At 38.9% G+C, this 24,115-nt stretch overlaps 1 long non-coding RNA gene across 1 annotated transcript in view; it reads left to right on the forward strand.

The window, feature by feature from the left end:
* The window catches only part of LOC106170902 (uncharacterized), a 73,059-nt gene that overhangs the window by 11,883 nt on the left and 37,061 nt on the right, over positions 1–24,115 (forward strand). The gene's annotated exons all lie outside the window — the stretch shown is intronic.

Raw genomic sequence — 24,115 nt, forward strand, 5'->3', positions numbered from 1 at the left:
TTTATTGAGAACTATCTGAGATATGTACATTTTTTAATAGAACTCCAAAAATTGGTGACCATCTTGAACGACACTGAATATGCCCAAATGGAGTAGTTCTCCAGAGTTAGGAGGCTAGTATGATCATGTATGTCAAAAGGAAACTACCTGCAAAATTTGGTGCTTGATGTAGCCAGTCATCAATAATTATAATAATAAATTATAATATTTGTTATTGCAACCCAATGGGTTCAGACATACATAATATGATAAAATGAAATGTTATATGTTTGAATGAAATTAAGTTGAAAGACTGTTATTTGAGCTATTAAATTACTATATATATATATATATATATATATATATATTGTAACGCGAGGGGTCGGGCCCGAGCGACCGCGACACCCAAGCGCGGCGTGGGAACTTGGGTGTTTCTTAGGGAAAGTATATCCCTGTCCTTCAGAAATAAAGAGGCAAATTTATGTTTTAATAAATTTTATTAAACGGATAAATCGACCATAAAATTCTCAAGTCATTGGTGACTATCACATGACTTATTGTCATAAATGTATATAAAATTGAGAAGTTGGCATTGCGCGTAGTGTGAGATGACATCTGAGATGGAGTCGACCTCGTTGACGGCACTGCTGCGTTGGATGGCATCATTAATGGAATCGGGTAGCGTGCGATGACATCTGGTATCTCTGGTGGTAACTATGCGAAGGATGGCCTCGTTGACGGCACCGCGTTGGATGGCATCGTTGATGGACGTCGTTGACCCTCACTTTGTTTCTTCTTGGTATCAGCTGGCTGAATAAGGTATCTGGTGTTCCCAATGGGATAACTAAGGAAACTAAAATAAAAACTACCCCCAAGTCTCATGGAGGATTTCACCGGGCACTTGGACTGGAACATCATCAACAGCACCAAGTTGACGTCTGCGCCGATGGCGCCCCGGACCCGTACGGCCTTTCACCCGAGGATGAGATGTGCACTTCTCTTCGCCATCAAAACCAGCAGCAACCTTGGCCAGGAACCTGTCAACTGCACCCCAAGGTCTTGGCCAGGAACTTGTCAACTGCAGCCAAGGGACCAATTCCTACATGCTGGAACCCCTCCTCACCAGGAAAAACACCTCCATATTCAGTCAGCCGACTGTCCACTTAAAAACTTAATAATTGCTAGGAGCACTTATATTAAAGAGAGAGTGCTGCCCTCTAAAAAACTCACTGATCTAACTTTGTAAAACCATAGCTAAATAAGCTTGCCAATCACCTTATTTGTTAAAAGCATAAACCACTTGACTTAGGTAACTTAACGAATTCTCTGACCTTAGCACTTTATTAAAGAGAGGGTGCCACTCTCTGAAAAGCTCACAAATCTAACCTTGTATGACCATAGTTACATCAGCTTGCCAGTCGCCTTACTTGATAAAGGCATAAACTTGGCGGTATAAGTCCACCCTTCTAATTACGTAACTTAATGAATTCTCTGACCTTAGCACTTTATTAAAGAGAGGGTGCCACTCTCTGAAAAGCTCACAAATCTAACCTTGTATGACCATAGTTGAATAAGCTTTGATCTCATAGAGATAACCCATTAAGATAACCTGAGATAACCTATAGAGATAACCTAGGATAACATGTTCTCTTATAGAGATAACCTGTTAAGATAACTTAAGATAACCTATAGAGATAACCTAAGATAACATGTTCTCTTATAGAGATAACCTGTTAAGATAACTTAAGATAACCTATAGAGATAACCTGAGATAACCTTTGATCTTATAGAGATAACCCATTAAGATTATCTAAGATAACCTATAGAGATAACCTTAGATAACATGTTCTCTTATAGAGATAACCTGTTAAGATAACTTAAGATAACCTATAGAGATAACCTGCGATAACCTTTGATCTTATAGAGATAACTACAGTAACATAGACGAACAGGTAAAAGAGAAAAAAAAAAAAAATTAACTGAACATCACTTAATTACTTGCACAGGGAGTGCAAAACAACAGAAGCGGGTAATTAGTGGTGAAAAACGTTTAATAGTAAAAAAAAAAAAAAAAGGAGGTCATGGGGAAGCTACGCGAAATATCTAAACAGAGAACGTAACTTCGATCTAGCAACTACTACAAGTATTTCCATTATTTGGGATTTAAATGAAGAATTAACCTATGGGTTTAGTTGGATAAACTCCAGGACATATGTCTCTAAGGAAAAACGAAGTCTTAGGTAAGATTTAATGTAAAGTTATTGAAGAAAAGTAGATTCCGGTCATAGCAGACGATCGTGCAGCACATGTTTACATTGTTTCTAATGATTTTAAATAGCAGATTCGTGGCTCCTGTGACCCCCTTTGTTACACTGCCCCCACCCTTTTAAAATTGATTCTCCTGAATCAAGAACAAGTACTGTAGGAAGATAAACACTATTTAAAAAAAAAAAAAGTGAAAACTATATAACAGATGGCCATGAGTACATTTTAAGTTATTGAATATTGTCCGCAAGAGTATTGTCCCTGTATAGTCTGTGAGAAGAGATTCATTTTTAGTCTAAAAAAATGATTACACTTTGCCTAAAAAAAAATGATTTTAATAGTAATAATAATTCATAACCATCATCTTAGATAAGCATTGCAGTCAACAAAAGAAATTTCTAACGATCATTCGTCTTCCATCTGGATAAATTGTTTCCTTTTCAGTGAACCTTGTCACCCTGCCATACAGGGTGGCAATGCTTGTGTTTGACTGATCTACACGTGCAGCAGGTGACTTCCTGGCAGGCATTGGTGTACTCTCACCATCCTCCACGTCCTCGTCCGATGACCAACCTCCTGTTGGGGGCTCTGGCGTCATGTTCAGCCTGATACCCTTCCCACCTGTTATCGGGCGTGGAGCTTTCCTTGGGGGCTCTTCTACTGGTGTTTCCTCAAGGAGGGATGCTTCCTCCACCCTCCCCACCATTACCTGCACTGGCTGGTGACGGGCCTGTTGGTGTTTCATCAATTCGCTTTCTGTGGTGTAAGACCTGTCGCAATTCTTCTCCATGCACTTATACGTTTCGTGTATGGCCGCTTCATGCCTCCTGCGGTTCGATCTTGAGGAAAAATGTAAACTGCAGTACTTGCATTTCTGACCTGGCATCACTAAAATAAAGGTGGATTTATTATTCATTTCATTTTATGCGTTCATAAGATTTTTTTTTTTTTTCGTGACCTTCAGCACAGATAAGGGGGTAGGTTATTCAGTGATTAGTAAAAAAAAAACAAACAATTCTGCCAAATTCCTTAATAAATTTGAATAAAATTAAGTGGATGCGGAAACTCTCACTCCTCCCCTTTCAGTGGCCTGGCTGCCTGACCTTTGGACAGCTCGCCTCGCCCTCCACTCTCAGGGGAGCTGAGAGCTTTGAGCAACTTGAGCCAGCCGAGACAGAGTGCCACCGTCTGGGAAGGAATAGGGAGATCCATACATCACACCTGTAATCTTCTACTGGCAGTAGGGTTTCAAATTGTCGTAGTGGACGACACGAAATTTGTTGCGATTTAGTCTAATTCGATAGATCAAATCCGAAATTCTCTCTAAAATTTCAAAAGGGCCAGACCACTTCTGCTGTAACTTCGGGCTGAAGCCTTTCTTCCTGGAAAAATCGTAATACCACACTTTATTTCCCACTTCATATTTCTGACCATGGACACGGAGGTCGTAGTTACGCTTCTGGATTTGAGCACTTTTCTTCAACTTTTCTCCTGCACGCTGCCACACTGTAGCTAGATTCTCCCGTAATTGGCGTGCGTAGTTCGAAGTTTGCAGTTGATTCATAGGTGGTTCCTCTATCATCAGGTGAACTGGCAGATCTACTTCTCTGCCCAGCATAAGCATATTGGGTGTTTCTCCCGTAGATTCATGCCGGGAACTTCGATAAGCCATCAGATAAAGAGGAATTCTCGTGTCCCAATCTTTCTGCTGCTGTTCAGGTGCCAGCATTTTTGAGATTCCTGCCAAGAGAGTACGATTAAATCTCTCAACCAAGCCATCGGACTTAGGGTTGAAAGACGTGGTTCTCGTTTTGTTGATTCCCATAATTTGACAAATTTCCTGAAAAACATTCAACTCGAAATTTCTTCCCTGGTCTGAGTGTATTGAAGTAGGAGTTCCAAATCTGCTTATCACTTCTTCTACTAGCTTTGACGCCACTGTGTTTGCCTCTTGGTTTGGTAATGGAAAAGCCTCCACCCATTTTGTAAAATAGTCGCACACAACTAGGATAACCCGATTTCCCCTATGTGTTTCTGGAAAAGGACCAAGGATATCTACTCCTAAACGTTCCATTGGTGCTCCCACCAGAGATTGCTGCAGAGATCCTCTAAATCTTTTGCCCGTCGATTGATGGGCCTGACACTGCTCACAAGATCGGCACCAGGAATGCACATCGGCAGTTATCCCCGACCACCAGTACCTTTCTTGTATGCGCTCAAGTGTTCTTTTCTTGCCCAAGTGGCCCGCTGTTGGATCGGAGTGACAGCCTTTCAGAATTTCATCCCTGAATACTCTTGGAATAATAATCAAGCTTCGCTCTATCTTCCCATCATTGGACTGCTCCTGAGTACATAATACTTCAGTCTCGAGTTTTAACTGTTCCCACTTACTAAAGTAATGTTTTGTGGCTGCCGTCCATGGGCTGACGCCATACGCTGGTGGTTCAGCACTTTCTCTCAAAGCTTTGACAACAGGTGCAATGTCAGGGTCCCTTTCCTGCTCTGCTTTAATGTTTTCTAGCGAAATGTCAGGGCGAAGAGAGATTGTTCTTACGAATCCCGGTTCTTGGTATAGGTGATTCTTCTTCACCCACCGTCTCTTCAGTATTTTGCCTTGTTGTTCCATCTCCTCGGGTCTTCCACATTGGTGACAGGGTTTTCTGGAAAGACCATCTGCGTTTCCGTGACTCCTCCCGGCTCTGTGTTCCAATCTGGGTTGGTATTCCTCTACTACCTGGATCCAACGTGCTAACTGACCTTCGGCGTCTTTCATACGTAAAAGCCAAGTCAATGCGGCATGGTCGGTTCTGAGGGTGAAATCTTGTCCATACAGATATTGCCGAAAATGTTTCATAAAGTGGACAGCTGCGAGAAATTCTTTCCTGGTTACACAATAGTTTCTTTCAGCTTTTCCTAAAGCTTTGCTGGCATAAGCAATGACCTTTTCTTGCCCGTCTTGAACTTGTGACAGGACAGCTCCAATTCCACAATTACTTGCGTCGGTGTCTAAAATAAACTTCCCCTTGGCCCTTGGATATGCCAGAATCGGAGAATGCGTCAACTTATTTTTCAACTCTTGAAAAGCTTCTTCACTTTCCTGTGTCCATCGGAACTGGTCTCCCTTCTCGGTTAACTTGTGAAGTGGCCTTGCTATCTTGGCAAACCCTCGTATGAATCTTCGGTAGTATGATGCTAACCCTAGGAAACTTCTTACTTCTGTGACTGTCTTGGGTACCACCCAATCTTTGACTGCCTGAATCTTCTCGGGATCCGTCTGTATTCCCTCTGCGGATACTATATGGCCCAGGTAGGTAACTTTTTTTTGTAAGAAATGACACTTATTAGGCTTGAGTTTTAACTTTGCTTCGCGCAATCTTCCAAACACCTCTCGAAGACGCCCAAGTTCCTCTTCAAAAGTCTTCCCATATACAATGACATCGTCTAAGTAAACTAACAGCGTCTGCCAGTGTAACCCTGATAAAATTCTCTCCATAAGGCGTTCGAACGTCGCAGGAGCATTGCAAAGCCCAAACGGCATAACCCGCCATTGGTATAGTCCGCCACGGACTGTGAATGCTGACTTCTCCTTAGCTTCTTTATCGAGTTCCACTTGCCAATATCCACTGGCGAGGTCAGCTGTAGAAAACCAGATAGCACCAGAGAGGGCATCAAGGGTGTCATCTATGCGTGGAAGTGGATACGAGTCTTTAATCGTGACGGCATTTAGTTTACGATAATCTACACAAAATCTGGTGGACCCATCTTTCTTCTTCACTAGTACGATAGGCGAAGCCCAGGGACTGTAGGAAGGTTCAATGACACCTTGTTTCAACATGGTCTTCACATGTTCTGCTGCTTCTTCTATTTGCTTGTTAGGAAGGCGACGATAAGGTTGTCGGATCAGAGCGGCATTCCCTGTGTCTATACTGTGTTTAACTACGTCGGTTCTTCCTAAGTCCATGTCCCCTTCTGCGAAGATGTCTTGGAATTCAGTCAGTAGCTGCTTTACGTCTTCTTTTTCTGCTTCACTTAAATGCTTGCAACTTCTATGCCAAATATCGTGCAAAAACTCTGGTAAGTCAGGCGTTGCTGGTGACTTGTTCACAGATCTGATCCACGTGCCTGTGGAACAGGGTGGCAGGGATTGTACTTCCTCCGCTTCAATGACTGTTCCTACTGTAGTTCCTTGGTAGAGTGTTATAGGATCCGGGCCCGAATTATAAACTTTAACCGGTAATGGCTCTGTAGACAAGTCGAGGAGTGCCCTGGCCACAAGCAATCCTCTACTTGCAATTTTGTCCGGTCTGGTATTTTCGATGATTCCACTCATACTTCTGCCCGGTTGGTCTGATGAGAACAGCTCACCTTCTACTACCACTTCATGTCCAGGTTGCACTAAAGTGTTATGCTTTACTTTCACAGCAGCAATAAAAGGGGTTGCTTCTTTATTCACGCAAGGGATCTTCTGACCCTCACAGGAGATCTGGAAACCATTAAAGTCAAGAACACTTCCTTTCTGTAATAAAAAGTCAATGCCTAGGATTCCATCATACGGAACTTCTGCCACTATCACCTTCTTCTGGGTTATAGTTTGGCCCACCTGTAAGTCTACCCATACTTGACCATACACTGGCAGGGGTTTTCCATCAGCCTGATAAACAACTTCATTTAGATTCTCCAAGGTCGGTCTTCTGTAACTCTCTATGGCTTGGTAACTTTTCAATGAGATGATGGTGTCTGTGGCTCCAGTATCAACTAGTAACACTAAAAATTTTAGCAACAACAAACAAACCCTTATTAACATCTGAAGCCGGAAATATAAATGGTCATTAATTTTGCCAAAAGTTGAAATAAATCTAGCCTCAATTCTGGGGGTGATTTTCTGAAGGACTTTCCCACTGTTTTTCTGAAAGACGATCCCACCGCTGCCACCATTGTAACGCGAGGGGTCGGGCCCGAGCGACCGCGAGACCCATGCGCGGCGTGGGAACTTGGGTGTTTCTTAGGGAAAGTATATCCCTGTCCTTCAGAAATAAAGAGGCAAATTTATGTTTTAATAAATTTTATTAAACGGATAAATCGACCATAAAATTCTCAAGTCATTGGTGACTATCACATGACTTATTGTCATAAATGTATATAAAATTGAGAAGTTGGCATTGCGCGTAGTGTGAGATGACATCTGAGATGGAGTCGACCTCGTTGACGGCACTGCTGCGTTGGATGGCATCGTTAATGGAATCCGGTAGCGTGCGATGACATCAGGCATCTCTAGTGGTAACCATGCGTAGGACGGCCTCGTTGACGGTTCGTGTTAGATGGCTCCGTTGATGGAATTGGGAAGCGTGCGACAACATCTGGTATCTCTGGTGGTAACTATGCAAAGGACGGCCTCGTTGACGGCACCGCGTTGGATGGTATCGTTGATGGACGTCGTTGACCCTCACTTTGTTTCTTCTAGGTATCAGCTGGCTGAATAAGGTATCTGGTGTTCCCAATGGGATAACTAAGGAAACTAAAATAAAAACTACCCCCAAGTCTCATGGAGGATTTCACCGCGCACTTGGACTGGAACATCATCAACAGCACCAAGTTGACGTCTGCGCCGATGGCGCCCCGGACCCGTACGGCCTTTCACCCGAGGATGAGATGTGCACTTCTCTTCGCCATCAAAACCAGCAGCAACCTTGGCCAGGAACCTGTCAACTGCACCCCAAGGTCTTGGCCAGGAACTTGTCAACTGCAGCCAAGGGACCAATTCCTACATGCTGGAACCCCTCCTCACCAGGAAAAACACCTCCATATTCAGTCAGCCAACTGTCCACTTAAAAACTTAATAATTGCTAGGAGCACTTATATTAAAGAGAGGGTGCTGCCCTCTAAAAAACTCACTGATCTAACTTTGTAAAACCATAGCTAAATAAGCTTGCCAATCACCTTATTTGTTAAAAGCATAAACCACTTGACTTAGGTAACTTAACGAATTCTCTGACCTTAGCACTTTATTAAAGAGAGGGTGCCACTCTCTGAAAAGCTCACAAATCTAACCTTGTATGACCATAGTTACATAAGCTTGCCAGTCGCCTTACTTGATGAAGGCATAAACTTGGCAGTATAAGTCCACCCTTCTAATTAGGTAACTTAATGAATTCTCTGACCTTAGCACTTTATTAAAGAGAGGGTGCCACTCTCTGAAAAGCTCACAAATCTAACCTTGTATGACCATAGTTAAATAAGCTTTGATCTCATAGAGATAACCCATTCAGATAACCTGAGATAACCTATAGAGATAACCTAGGATAACATGTTCTCTTATAGAGATAACCTGTTAAGATAACTTGAGATAACCTATAGAGATAACCTAAGATAACATGTTCTCTTATAGAGATAACCTGTTAAGATAACTTAAGATAACCTATAGAGATAACCTGGGATAACCTTTGATCTTATAGAGATAACCCATTAAGATAACCTAAGATAACCTACAGAGATAACCTAAGATAACATGTTCTCTTATAGAGATAACCTGTTCAGATAACTTAAGATAACCTATAGAGATAACCTGAGATAACCTTTGATCTTATAGAGATAACCCATTAAGATAACCTAAGATAACCTATAGAGATAACCTAAGATAACATGTTCTCTTATAGAGATAACCTGTTAAGATAACTTAAGATAACCTATAGAGATAACCTGAGATAACCTTTGATCTTATAGAGATAACTACAGTAACATAGACGAACAGGTAAAAGAGAAAAAAAAAATTAACTGAACATCACTTTATTACTTGCACAGGGAGTGCAAAACAACAGAAGCGGGTAATTAGTGGTGAAAAACGTTTAATAGTAAAAAAAAAAAAAAAGGAGGTCATGGGGAAGCTACGCGAAATATCTAAACAGAGAACGTAACTTCGATCTAGCAACTACTACAAGTTGTACTTACTAAAATTAGATAAAGTTTCATTAAAGTCAGTTCCAAACTACATAGAAAATGGCTAATGACAGGCGGGTTACCCCCGCGGGGACACCCTCTAAATAAAATCTAACTCACTGGTACTAAAGGCTGTTGATTCTAATTCTGTCGAAAGGGGAGTCAGCTTTTCGAAGAACCCACGCTTTGGCTCTGCAGCCCTATTTATAGACTCCGTTCCGTCATGCTCGCGCTGCGGTCAAAGGTCGAAGGTCGCGACCTAACAGCATGGCCGCTCTGCATGGAAGTGTCACTAACTTGTGTATTGTAGATTTAGCGCCGTATTTCCATTATTTGGGATTTAAATGAAGAATTAACCTATGGGTTTAGTTGGATAAACTCCAGGACATATGTCTCTAAGGAAAAACGAAGTCTTAGGTAAGATTTAATGTAAAGTTATTGAAGAAAAGTAGATTCCGGTCATAGCAGACGATCGTGCAGCACATGTTTACATTGTTTCTAATGATTTTAAATAGCAGATTCGTGGCTCCTGTGACCCCCTTTGTTACACTATATATATATATATACACACACACACAGTGATCGTTTATCTTTCAATATTATGAGTCCAACAGGATGCACATGATATTGAACAATGGGTCCCTGCCGATTGTGATGGGTCCCTGTCATTTTGAACAATAAAGGTTACCACAAAACTAGCAATTTGTTACTTTTATTTTTTATGTACAGACACAGATGTGTCTGTACATATTGCCATCACCTGCGTCTGTCGTCGCCGTCGCCGTGCACTTTCATCGTTAACACGATTAGTGGAAGACAGTTTTACTTTTTGGCTTTATATTTACAGAGCTGATAAATATTCATAAAACGCAGGTCAAGTTCGAAAATCAGCATGTTTGGGCCATTATTGTAGAAGTTATGCTGTTTTTTCACTTTTTACCATATATGCAACACTGTTAACACATTTCAAGAAAAACAGATAGGCCTGTTGTCATGAAACTCACAGGAGTAATCAATCTCACTAAAACGCAGGTCAAGTTCGAAAATCAGCATTATCGGGCCATTATTTTAGAAGTTATGCTGTTTTTTCACATTTCCTCAGATTCAATTCTTAGGCATGTTAACAGTCTCATTATTTAACTAATAAGATACGTAAAGGTGTTTGTTTCACATTTCCTGCATCTATACAACATTGTTAGTTGATTGTGTAAAAATGATGGTAAACTTGTTATCGTGTATTGTGTAATAGAGTTTCAAATATGGAAATAAACTCATATCATTGCAGTTTGTCAGATTCAATCATTCACTATGTTCAGAATCTCAGAATGGAGGAAATTGGACATTTAACACTATTCTATTGATATTTTTCCCATCTCATCAATTTTTTTAGTTGATCATATAAAAATTGCAGTAAACTGTTAATTTTGTTTCATGTTAAAAAATTGTTAAAAATGGAAAAAAAACCCATATCTTGTTTTACATTTCCTAAGATTCAATTCTTAGGCATGTTAACAGTCTCATTATTTAACTAATAAGACATGTAAAATAAAAGTGTTTGGTTGACATTTCCTGCATCTTTACAACATTATTAGTTGATTACGGTAATGTGCCATGAATTTCGAACAGTAGAAAATAATTAAATTTGGGAAAAGATCGTTCTGGCCGAAATTCATGAAATGGAGGTGCTCAGAACTTCAAAAACGTTCGAATTTCATGGAATTCTGTCAATTTTGACCGGAAGTTGTCTGTTCGTCGCTAGGCCTTCTGTTATCTTCTCCCGACGATCTATTTAGAGTTACCATAATGTATGATGTGTGAGTGTCGGTAATTGCGACCAAAGGGATACATGTACTTTCACCCGATCACTGTGTACGGCCCATAGATAGAGCGGTACTGTTGTCTAGGGCCGCAAAACAGCATCGTTATCAGTAGTGTCGTTTTTCAAAAGCGATTCTGGCAGCCAGAAACTAGTGTCGTTTTTCAAAAACGATCCTGGCGCTCAGAACGGGAGTGGACGGAGGGAGAGACGGCCGACGATTAGCGTCTGCCACGGTCAGATAACCTTTACTATGGAAGCTTAGTGTTACCGTTGCTCCTTTCCGTACACTGAAACCGACGGTGAAAGACGACAGCCGATCGGTGTCTATGGCGCACGTGCAGATAGCCTTCATCTGCGATAAGTGTCTTCCGCGACCAGGTTCGTTGCCTTTACCGTTAAAGTCGGGCGGAGCTTTACGCGCGAGTGCGTCCTCATCTCGCCGTTCGCGGGTCGGTGTCTCCGACGCATACGTAGCCTTCCCTGCAGAAGCCGGCCTCGGCACTACGGCCTCTCTCCTCCGTGCGGGGAGGCCACTACGACCGCAGATCGGTATCTGCGGCGCACAGGTAGCCTTCACCACGGCAGCCGAACTGTGTATTACGGTCTCTCTCCGTCGTGCGCTGCGACCAAGATGACCGCTGGTTGTTGTCTGTGATCAAATATACTAGGTTTGGGGGGGGGGGGGGAGGAAGGGTGCAGGGCCGTTTTTTTTTTTTTTTTCACTCAGGCAACACAATCTTGACCAGCAGCAGCGACTGATTTCCTGGCGCATAGTTGCGTCAATGTACGCATTTGAAAAGCGTGCACGTTTTGTCATTGAAACCATCTTCAAACAAACGCGAGAGATAGGTAATCTAGAGTAAACCGAAAAGGCAGTTTTTATATTCTTCAAGGGACTGGAAGATCGGCAATGGGAGATCGTGAGCGATCTGAGCGCGACAATAAGCCAATTTCCACAGTAGTTCAAGGGACTTCGTTACTGTATTCGTCAGCAAGAGATCGTCAGCGATCCGAGCAAGCATAGAAGCTTGGACTTTTTGTCCATGCTAGAAGGCAATTTTCATGTAGTCAGCAGGATATGGTTTGCGGCAGGGACGTAACCAGGCATACGCACGGATACACTACACTATAATTTTTCGGCCAACCATGATTATTCTCTATAAATCTAGTGTACTTTTCAAGGAATATTATCGAAAATCCCCTTCGATTATAAGTTAACGTCACCTGAATGTACAAATTCTCTGTATAATTTATATATGCACCATTGTTCTGACACCCTTCTCGTTTGCTTTCACAGAACTGAGGTAAACAATGCTAGTTACCATCAGAAGTCCGATCTTAATCGTCCATCTTGCTGGAACTTGCTTTACCTCTTAATTAGAGGGTAAAGTGCCCTTCAGCTTCAGCTTTTGTCTTGAGTGTATCGAACGCGATATTTATCTCAGATAAAAATCTACCTGTGTGTTATTTTCAAAGAGCTACTCCAGCAGATCTGGGGGCACTAGATAAATCTGATCATCGGGCTAAACAAGGAGCCAGAGAAACAAAGGAAGATTGATTTTTCCTGCAAAGCTTCAAAGAATTTTGACACGGACTTGATCCAGCTTAACCCTCCAAACTAACGGGGTGGCATGGGCAATTTTTACAAAATTTACAAACAATTAAACTTAGATATATTACAATTTTATCCTTTAATATAATTTTGGGAGGCATGCACCCGCATGTAAGTTGGGTGATGTCAGTATGCCCCTAGTTAAATAAATATACCCTTATGAGCAAGGCTTTTCCCAGCGAACCGTCCAGCCGTCATTTGGACGGCCGCTGACATCACCGGACGGCCTATATTTTCAAAGACGGCTTGCGACTTTTGTTTAATGACGTCTTGGCTTGTCGGGACAGCTGTGGACGTTGTAAGAAATTTTCTTAGAGTTATTTGACATACCTAGCTTTTATGATGCGTCACAGATGAATGGTACTACTTTGTAGTGTACGCTGATATTCAGTCACGACGAAAGTACTTCCTAAAGCTTACAAAACACAATAAAATGTTTCTATGAACTTTAAGATACACATTCCACGCCGTATGCAGCAGTGACAAGAGTGACCTTCATGCGGTACAAAACACAGCAAACTACAGGCCAATTTGTGAAAGGGGACACCTTCCGGACCTTCATACGCACGGCAACTGACAAAGCTGATTGACAAAAAGGAAAATTTCAAATTTTCAGCGAGAGATCGTTCGCAATCCGAGAGAGACCAGGAGGCAATTTTCATATTTTTTTAAAAAGACTTCGTAAGCCAAAGGAGAACGCAATTTTCGTTTCGTCAGCGGGAGATCGTTCGCAATCCGAGTGAAACGAGAAAGCTCATACTCGTTCAGTGGCTTTCGTTTGCGGAAGATCGTCAGCCGTAGATCGTTCTCGGTTGTTTTTAACCCTCCCTCCCCAATGGAATTTATAATTTTAAAAATATTTTTCATTTCATTTGTACATTTCAAGGAACTTCATTAGCGGAAGATCGTCAGCGGGAGATCGTGAACGATCTGAGCGAGACAAGAAAGCAATAATGGCAATCTTTATTGCAGCTCTTAATATTGCTCTTTTGTTCTGTTACTGACGTCTCTACTGTTAACAATGCTATTGTGCGCCTCAGCAAAACTACCGATCGCTATCTCACACCGAATACTGCGGTAAATAAACAACAGCCCGACAGTACAACTGTTAATAAATTTTCCTGTTATCTGAATGAATGGATATGACGATGTTGTTTAGCGTCCTAAACTAACTGTACCGATCGTTATCTTGCACCTTGGGCCGCACACGTAGTACTCAGGTAAAGGTACGCTAGGGCAACATTGCCGACTGTTATATCTTTATAAGCGCGAAAATAGCCCGGTGGCCGATTTTAAGGTGTACGAAATTCACGAAATCAAGATCGCGCAAAATTGCTTACTGGCCGAAATTCATGGTCCAGAAAAAACTCCAGACGGCCGATTTTAAGATCGTTCGAAATTCAAGAGCCGTTCGAAATTCATGGCACTTTACCGTATGTAAAAATGATGGTTACTTGTTATCATGTGTTGTGTAATAAAGTTTCAAAAATGGAAATAAACTCATATCATTGCTGTTTGTCAGATTCAATCATTCACTATGTTCAGAATCTCAGTATGGAGGAAATTGGACATTTAACACTGTTGTATTGATATTTTTCCCATCTCATCAATTTTCTTAGTTGATCGTATAAAAATGGCAGTAACCTGTTAATATTGTTTTATGTTAAAAAAATTGTTAAAAATGGGGAAAAAATTTTCAGAACAGTGCTGTCTCACTTCTCCCATGGTGCTTGAAGACCCATGCTAGTCACATTTTCTGAAAATCCATGATACGTATATTTTATTATTAAAAATTGACGGTCATTATGCTGTTAACCATTATGTAATATGGCATCAGAATAGAAGAAAACACAATTTTGGGTGCTGCTGCCATGATGACCATTATGGGAAAACCATGTTACTTATGATTGCCAAATTTTCAAAAAAGAAATACGGGACTAAAATGCAGCCTGAGTTGGAAAAACAGTCTAATTGGCTTCTTTTTCTGGAAGTTATACATTTTCAAAGTGTGAACTTGTTACACATTTTACTTATATTGGTATTACCTGTTGAGCATAATTAAAATTTGATGTTGAATTTGCAGTTTAACATAATGTACTTTTGCATCAGAATTGACAGTAGCCTATTTTGAGCATAGTTATTTCCTGTTTTTTGTCTGTACATTTGACAGCTTTGCTGCCTTGTTGTCTGTACATTTGACAGCTTTGCTGCCTTGTTCAAGTTTGAAAGTTCTGTTGCAGCACTGGTGCTTCTATTGCTAATTTGTGATCTGACAAGGCTGCGTGTCTCACAAGGGTAGTTCTGAGCATTTTTATGTACAGACACAGATGTGTCTGTACATATAGCCATCATCTGCGTCTGTCGTCGCCGTCGCCGTGCACTTTTACCGATAACACGATAAGTGGAAAACTGTTTTTTCTTTTGGCTTGAAACTTACAGAACTGATGAATATTCGTAATACGCAGGTCAAGTTCGAAAATCAGCATGATTGGGTCACTTATAGGGAATTTATGCTGTTTTTTCACTTTTTTCAGCATAAATGCAGCACCGATAACACGATAAGTGGAAAACCATTTTACCTTTTCCCTTGAAACTTACAAAACTGATGAACATTCGTAATACGCAGGTCAAGTTCGAAAATCAGCATGATCGGGTCACTTATAGGGAATTTATGCTGTTTTTTCACTTTTTTCAGCATATATGCAGCACCGATAACACGATAAGTGGAAAACCATTTTACCTTTTGGCTTGAAACTTACAGAACTGATGAATATATATAATACGCAGGTCAAGTTCGAAAATCAGCATGATTGGGTCATTTTTAGTGAATTTAGGCTGTTTTTTCTCTTTTTTCAGCATATATATACAGCACCGATAACACCATAAATGGAAAACCATTTTACCTTTTGGCTTGAAACTTACAGAACTGATGAATATTCATAATATGCAGGTCAAGTTTGAAAATCAGCATGATCGGGCCATTTTTAGGGATGTTATGCTGTTTTTTCACTTCTTTCAGCATATATGCAGCACCGATAACACGATAAGTGGAAAACCATTTTACCTTTTGGTTTGAAACTTGCAGAATATATATATATATATATATATATTTTTTTTTTAATGAGTTTAAGCAATTTTTTTTGTGTGTAATTTTCACTGTATCTCATTCTGGCATTTCCAAAGTTTAACTCTTTATCAGCCTGACACCTTAGGGACTATTTCCAGACCCTATCACGCTAACTGTGGATCGATCTATCTCCATGGGAATTCTCGCTAAATTGCAATCAATGTAAGTGGCTTAGTTGTCTGTCAGGCCTACTGAAACTGGCATGCCAGAATCCTAAGACTCTCAAACTGAAAGCAATTTAGTGAGAAACCCCTTGGAGTTGCATTGATCCTGTTAGATTGATCTAGGTATGGGAACTTAGTCTAATGCTTGTTCAGTATATATGCAGCACTGATAACACAATAAGTGGAAAACTGTTTTTTCATTTGGCTTGAAACTTACAGAACTAATGAATATTCATAATACGCAGGTCAAGTTTGAAAATCAGCAAGATCGGGCAATTTTTATGGAAGTTATCCTGTTTTTTTTTTTTTTTTTTTTTTTTTTTTTCAATTTTTTTCAGCACTTTTATAACACCGATAACATGATAAGTGTAAAAATGTTTTTCCTTTCCTTGGATTGAAATTTACAGAACTGGTGAATATTTATAATACGCAGGTCAAGTTTGAAAATTGGCATGATTGGACTATTTTTACAAAAGTAATGCTGTTTTTTTCCCTTTATTCAGCATACATGCAACACTGATAACGCATTTTAAGGAAAACCAATCAGCCTTTTGTCTTGCAACTCACAGGAGTGATCAATCTGACCAGTATACAGATCAAGTTTGAAAATAAGCTTGATCAGTTAAGTTTTGATGAAGTTATTAGCCTTTTTGTATATAAGTGGTTTTTCTTCAGATTTAATTCTTAAGCATGTTAACAGTCTCATAACGGTACTAATTGGATATGTTAAAGTGTTGTTTTAACATTTTCTGCTTCTTAACAATATTGTTAGTTGATTATATAAAAATGACGGTAAACCTATTATCCTGCATTGTGTAATAAAGTATCAAAAATGGAAAGGAACTCATCATTGCAGGTTGTCAGATTCAATCATTCACTATGTTCAGAATCTCCAAATGGAGCTAATTGGACATTATAAATTGTTCTATTGATATTTTTCCTATGTCAACAATTTTCCTAGTTGATCATTTAAAAATGACAGTTAATTGATGATGGTTTTATGTAAAAAAGGTGTTGAAAATGGAAAGAAAATCATTTCAGTACAGTTATCTCTTGTTAACATTTTGGCATTTTGAAAGTGTGACCCTAACTTCCATTTCCTTGGAGACCTTTCCATATCACATTTTCTGAATATCCATGATACTTTTATTTTTTTATAAAAAATTTGATGGTCATTATGCTGTTAAGTATTATGTTATATTGCATGAAAGTTAAAGAAAACCCTATTTTGGACACTGCTGCCAGGATAGCGATTAAGGGAAAACCATGTTACTTATGATAATCAACCTTACTGAAAAGAGTGAAGTGCAGCTTGTGTTGGAAAACCATCGTAATTGTTTTCTGTTTTGAAAGCAATGCAGTACAGTGCTATTTGGTGCAATAAATGTATATGGATAGTAGGCAGTTAATTCAGGGTTATTAAATAATTTGCTTAATTGATTTTCAAGTTATTTCAGGCTTATAAAATAATTTGCTTAATTAATTTTCAAGTGGGTATTAAATGAGATTACATAAACACACATTGAGATTTCATTGTAAAGTCCCATCGGTTTAGCTTTCTTAACTGTGTCACATAATTAGGAATCGATGATTATTATGCAGGTAAATGTTATTTAATATGGAAAATAAGTTTACAAAAAAAATTTTGTGTAACGCTTACATTAATGCTAAAGATGAATAACAGTGCCTTATTATTCTCAAACTCAATAGGGTTATTCATATCATGTTAGTAATTGTACAGCTAGATTAAAAGTTTGAATAGCAGCTTTATTGGTATTTTTTGTTATGTTTTATTTTACATTTTCTTTTAATTTTTTAATGCTGTTTTTTCACTTTTTTCAACATATATGCAACATTAATAACACAATATAAGAAAAACAGCATAGCCAATTGTCATTATACTCACAGGAGTGGTCAATCTTACAAAAATGCAGGTTGAGTTCGAAAATCAGTGTTATCGGGCCATTATTTTAGAAGTTGTACTGTTTTTTCAAATTTCCTCAGATTCAATTCTTAGGCATGTTAACAGTCTCATTATTGAACTAATAAGATACGTAAAAGTGTGTGTTTGATATTTCCTGCATTTTTACAACATTGTTAGTTGATTATGTAAAAATGATGGTAAACTTGTTATCATGTATTGTGTAATCAAGTGTCCAAAACGGAAATAAACTCATATCATTGCAGTTTGTCAGATTCAATCATCCACATCTGCCATGATGACCATGATGGGAAAACCGTGTTACTTATGATTGTCAAACTTTCAAAAAAGAAACACAGGACTAAAATGCAGCCCAAGTTGGAAAAGCAGTCTAATGGGCTTCTTTTTCTGGAAGTTATACATTTTAGTGAAATATTCATTATCTTTTTGGCATATTCATTGTGGGACTCGGAGCTCCCATGGACATGAAGCCGGATGGTAATCAAATTTTCTACATGTTCATGCTATTTATAGTCAATAATCAAAAATTGGTGATAATTATTCTATAATTTATTATGTAATGTTACATCAAAATTGACAATAATCTTTTTGCACTGCTACTGCAAACATTATGAAAAGAAAACTGTGTTATTTATTATTATATTTAACTTAAGAGTATGATTTTAAGGATTGGCATGCAGGTCAAATTAGAAAGCCAGGTCAATTGGGTTATCATTTATTATTGAATTTAATGCAATTTTGTGTGAAATTTCATTTTTCTCATTCTGGCACTTTCTAAGTATAAACTTGAACTCTGATGGGCCTGAAGCCTTATGCTTTTACTTTCATTGGTGTTACCTGTTGTGCAAAATTAAAATTTGATGTTGACTGTGCAGTTAAACATAATGTATTATTGCATCAGAAGTGGTAGTCTCCTATTTTGTGCATTATTGTTTTGTGCTCTTCTTAAGTTGTGACTTATGGGCCTGAAAGACCTTTGAGAGGGTCAGTCTATAAATTTCCCTTGGGTATCACTTCGCTAATTTCAGTTATAAAGTAATTTGCCTAATTGATAGGCTACACTAAGCACACTTGTGATTTGAGATTACATAAAGCTAAATAGTTGATATTTCCCTGTAAACTCCCATAGGTTAAGCTCTCTGCTAGATTAATAATAAGGAAGCAGTGATAATTATGCAGGTAAATTTTGTTTAATATTGCAAATATTTTATATATATATATATATATATATATATATATATATATATATACAGTTTTGTGCAGAGAAGGTGACATTACGGATATGGATAAACTTACGTATCTCAAATTGCACATAATTACAGGGTAAACACAATAGAACACAATGCTTAGAGTAAGTCAGCTGGGGTAAGGGAAGTTAGTTGAGTTGGCCTCGTTTTAGGTGATGAGTGACAGCCTTAATTGCCACCTCTCCCTCTACCGATGCTGCTGAGTGACAGCTTTAATTGTCATCTCCCAAGTCCCAACCGCTTATCTGATTATCTGCCCGACTGCACACAATCATTGTTTATCTATATGTGGCACGCTTTCATCGTATTCGTCCTTCAGTTAGTATTTAAAGCCTAGGTCCCAAATACGTTTTCCACGCACGGCATTTTAGGTTCCTTGCGTCCGGCTAGGACGTAGCAAGATCGCACGTAGCGGCTGTTGATCATGTCGAAAAGTTAAGCTTAGGTCCCAATTACGTTTTCCACGCACGGCTTTTAGGTTCCTTGCGTTCGGCTAGGACGTAGCAAGATCGCACGAAGCGGCTGTTGATCATGTCGAAAAGTTTCTACGTGCTGTTTGCGTCCTCCAAAAGTCGCACGATGGACGTGCTCCTCACGCACGAACTCCCACGTTTTCCCCCATTTTTTGGCCGTAGACCACGCATAGCAGCCCTTACTTTCGGTTGGGATCTAGGCTTTATTTGATTCCCTCCCTGCGATTTAGCTACGCCCTAGACGGACGCAAGGAGCCTAAAAACCGTGCGTCCAAAACGTAGTTGGGACCTAGGTTTAAGATAGCATTTTCTCTCTTCACGATGTCTTGGTTCTCAAGGCTCGGTTACAAATTAATGTCACTCCTAAAATTGTTTCAACAGCCGTTTTTGCTGCGCACATAGTTACAGTTTGTTTTTTTTTTTTTTTTTTTTTTTTTTTTTTTTTTGCTGTATATTGTGTTGTAGATTTTGAAATTCCCATGTGTTGTTGATTCTGAATATTGAAAATAAAGGAACAATAACCCAAATAAGACGGTGTATTTTACGTTTTTCCTTGAGGTATCAATTTCAGCTCAAATTATTACATTGAAATGCTCACACTATTATAAATTTTGAGAATATAATTGATTGCAGTTTAACCTGGCTTTGCCCCAACCTTTTCGATCACGAAAAACAACAGGGACCGGGTAATCTATCCAAACGCGTTTTTTTTCTTTACTTTTAATTATGAAGCGGCGCGGAGTATTCAATCGGAGATTAAGACGACGACGTTAATATCCAGTGACTCGTACGTCAAATTATGGCTGTACCCACGCACCATTTTTCCATTATTTATACCCACCATCCCTAATCAACGATCTCACCTGGTTTCTGACGAATATCGACGCTCGCTTACCGTCATTACAATTTTGTTACAAGAAATATCCTAACGGCAACTGGATATAACACTTCTACATATTAGTTTGAAGACCTTCATTTGAATTAAGCTGTTTTCTTTGGTACCAACGTCTTACTAATGAACCACAACTTTAAAACAGGTCGAAAGCGAGTATATAAAAAATGCTCTTGTATTAAGCCATTAAAATTCACCATAGATAAGGGTTTTTCTTAACTGAAGGAACTTGCAGGCAACATAATTGTACATCACAATAATTTATATGTGTCCACACAATGATCAAAGACTACAGCATGGTTATATAATGTTTTCATGAAATCTGACCGGCTATCATTACCAATAAATGTTACAATTTTTTTGGTTGAACTTTGCTTGGTTTGGTGCATGCAAGCTCGTTCTGTCACATTATACGTTACCGATACGGACTGTCACCAGCACCTATTACTGGCGACGGATGTTTCTTTTGTTTTTTTTTTTTTTTTTTCGAATTTATATCAGAATATTTTATTTATCGCAATAAAGGAAATGTCTGGCATATATTTATATAGCAAATATTCTTATATGACATTATCCATACAACTTATTCGATCCAGACTTAGTTCACGTGTATCTTGATGGAATGATTTAAGCAAGCAGTTTTTTAATAACTTTATTTTAAATTGCAATTTTCAAAGAACTTTATTTTAAATTAATAGTTTTATATTCCCGTTCTTCTGCTGAAACGAACAGATTTCTTATTGTTTCATGAATAAAATAATAAATAAAAATCCCTTCTTCATACAATGTTCTTCGTTTGATAATTATCCTTGTTGAACAGTGAACGAAAATAAAGGCAGTCTCAAGAAATATGTTGATGGAGAGATAGGAAGATGGCGATCTTATCGGAGCTCTCAATTTACCTGTACGTTGCAGTAATTAAACAGTTAGCTTACGTGTCACCTGAAAATCTTTTGTCCGACTTAAACTTTCAAGATGTGCCAAGTTTGATTTCAATCACGCTCCCTGCGGCAACTGCCGATACGAAACCAGCACCTGACAACAGTGAAATTATCATCCCAAGAGGAAATCTAAAGCACGGAGCTGTCTGCAAGCCAGCTGTCCAAAGTTGGTAATTTAATAGTGCAGTTTCAAAATATACGAAACCCTACACCCTGGAATTGATCACAGTATTAAGGAATGTGCTTTTGTGCGACTACATGTAGCCCTATTTCTACAATTATTATAATCATTGAATAATAAGACTTTTCCCACCATCAATTAACTCAAACATTACAGAAAGAAATTCCGTTAAGATGTTATGTTGTTGGTGTGATCTGTAAGTTTGATGTTCATTACATAGGATTGGACGTTGCTTTTACGGGTAAAAAAAAAACCCACAATACTTTTAAAATTAGACTGCGCTAAATAGGGTATCGACTAGTTAGCAAACTAAAATCAAGGATGGAGGGATGTGCTACAGAAACGGCATAATTACGGATTACTATTAGCACCTCTTTACTATCTAGTATTGTACACCATACTGACTCTTGTCAAAGCCGACACAGGCTCTAAATATTGTAATACAATAGATGTAGCGTTTAACTCCCCCCTCACCCCACCGATAATGACTGGCCTGTAATTGTGCGTTTAACAAAGGTAGTGTTACAGTGATATTCACACCTTAAGCCTCTGGCGATAGTCAAGCAAGCAGAAGAAGATATAAAACCTCCTTCACTACAAACTGAGCCACACAACAGTGGTCAAATTCCTGCTTAAATCAAGACGGCTATTCCAGCCCACTTTCCCGCCATTTTGCATTAATTTGACACATGTAGTCGTAGGTGTAGTGTAAAATGTCAACGAAGTACTGATTGGCTTAAAAACCGGAAGCTAGAGGAAATGAACCAAGCGTTTACCTTGGCACAAATGGCCTTCGTTAAATTTGTACGCAGTCATGTGACGTGAAAGTGCCGTGAAACTTATTACGAGTTTTCGCATTTATGTTACTCCGATTGAACAGTATGATTAAAAAGGGAAAAAAAGGGAAATTATTTTGGGTTTAAATGTTATTTATTTTTTTATTTTTTTGGATATTTTAAAGTCGGCTCACTGACTCACTTAGTCAAAGTTATGCCTGGGTTGCATCACAGTTAGCGGGAAACTGGACCTGCATTATTATAGACCACAACACAGTGACGTATCATCGACTCGTTGACAAAGGTATCATTTACAAGAAATCAGTAAATCAATGTGAATAACTTTTAAACATCCCATTCTAACCAGAGCAAAGGGTCGCGTCGCAGCGTAACACAGGACGATTTAATAACCCACAATTAAGCGAGATCATATATCACGCCTGTTTTCACACCTGATTGTGTGTTGCCGAAAGGCGAGAAACACCCCGCCGTCACCCTATTTGCGTAAGCCCACCCCTTCTTACTCATCGCTGCATGTGTGTAAGATGTACGTAAGATGTGAGTAAGATGTACGTAAGTCGGCATTGTCCTTTAGCCTACGGATTTTCACACAATTCTTTTGTCCTCTTAAGGGGCGTACGTAAGACAAGTTAATCGTTTTTGAAGTAAGCGTATCCGTAATGGCATCTTCTCTGCACAAAACTGTATATATATATATATATATCAAACTGAAAGATTAAAAGTTTGAATAGCAGCTTCATTGGAATTATATTTACCTCTGCCAAGGAGGTTATATTTTCACCCCTGTTTGTCATCAACATAACTCAAAAAGTTATGGACCGATTTTGCTGAAATTTTCAGGAACTGTCAGAAGTGGGCCAAAGAGGACAAAAATCAATAATAATCAACAATTGCTACCTTGGCAGAGGTCTGCACTCTCGGAGTGCTTTTCTAGTTTTGTTATGTTTTCCTTTATAATTTTTTCTCAAACACTTGCATTTGTGACTTTAAACTCTCATCCGCCTGAGACTCTGACATTTCTGTTTTTCCACATAAGCAGTTGTATTGTTTTTTATGTCTTTCAACATTATGTTACTTATGTAATATTATTTTATGCACTGTCATCATTTTTCAAATATTGAGACTTACATCATGTGAATTTGAACTCTCATGGTCCTGAAACTGTAATCTTATTGAAAGGGTAGATTGAGACCATCTTCTGGGACTTCCGGAAGACAGTCAGGTTATTAAGTTTATATTGCCTGGTATCTATTTTTTCTTCTGTTGGAAGACCATCAAAATGGAGGATGGATCAAAATAGATACTTTGGAATACTGTCAGAGAATATCTCTGGGTCCGCTCATGTTATTGACCATTTTACCTGTTGTGCATGATTATAAAATTCAGTGTTGACTGACAGTGCTATTATAAGCATTATTTATTATTGCATCAAAATTAACAAAATGACCTTTTTTGCATCTTTATTTTCTGTTTTTTGTCTGTACATTTGACAGCTTTGCTGCCTTGTTCACCATCCCATTACGTTTATTTGCCGATGTACATGTATCACAATACATGAAATCAGTCCCATCCTCATTTTTTTGATACCTTAATTAACCAAGCATAGAGCTTTGTCCAGTGTTGTTTGAAGGAACCGATTTTCCTTTTTGACTCCTTTTTTGCCTCGGTCAAACATTCATTCACGTCACTCTCACTCTCAGCCTCAACGGCAGTCACAGTGATTACTGTTTCAGAAGTTTTCTC

Source organism: Lingula anatina, chromosome 4 (assembly GCF_051362555.1).
Source record: "Lingula anatina isolate TDL-2025a chromosome 4, LinAna3.0, whole genome shotgun sequence".
NCBI lineage: Eukaryota > Metazoa > Brachiopoda > Lingulata > Lingulida > Lingulidae > Lingula > Lingula anatina.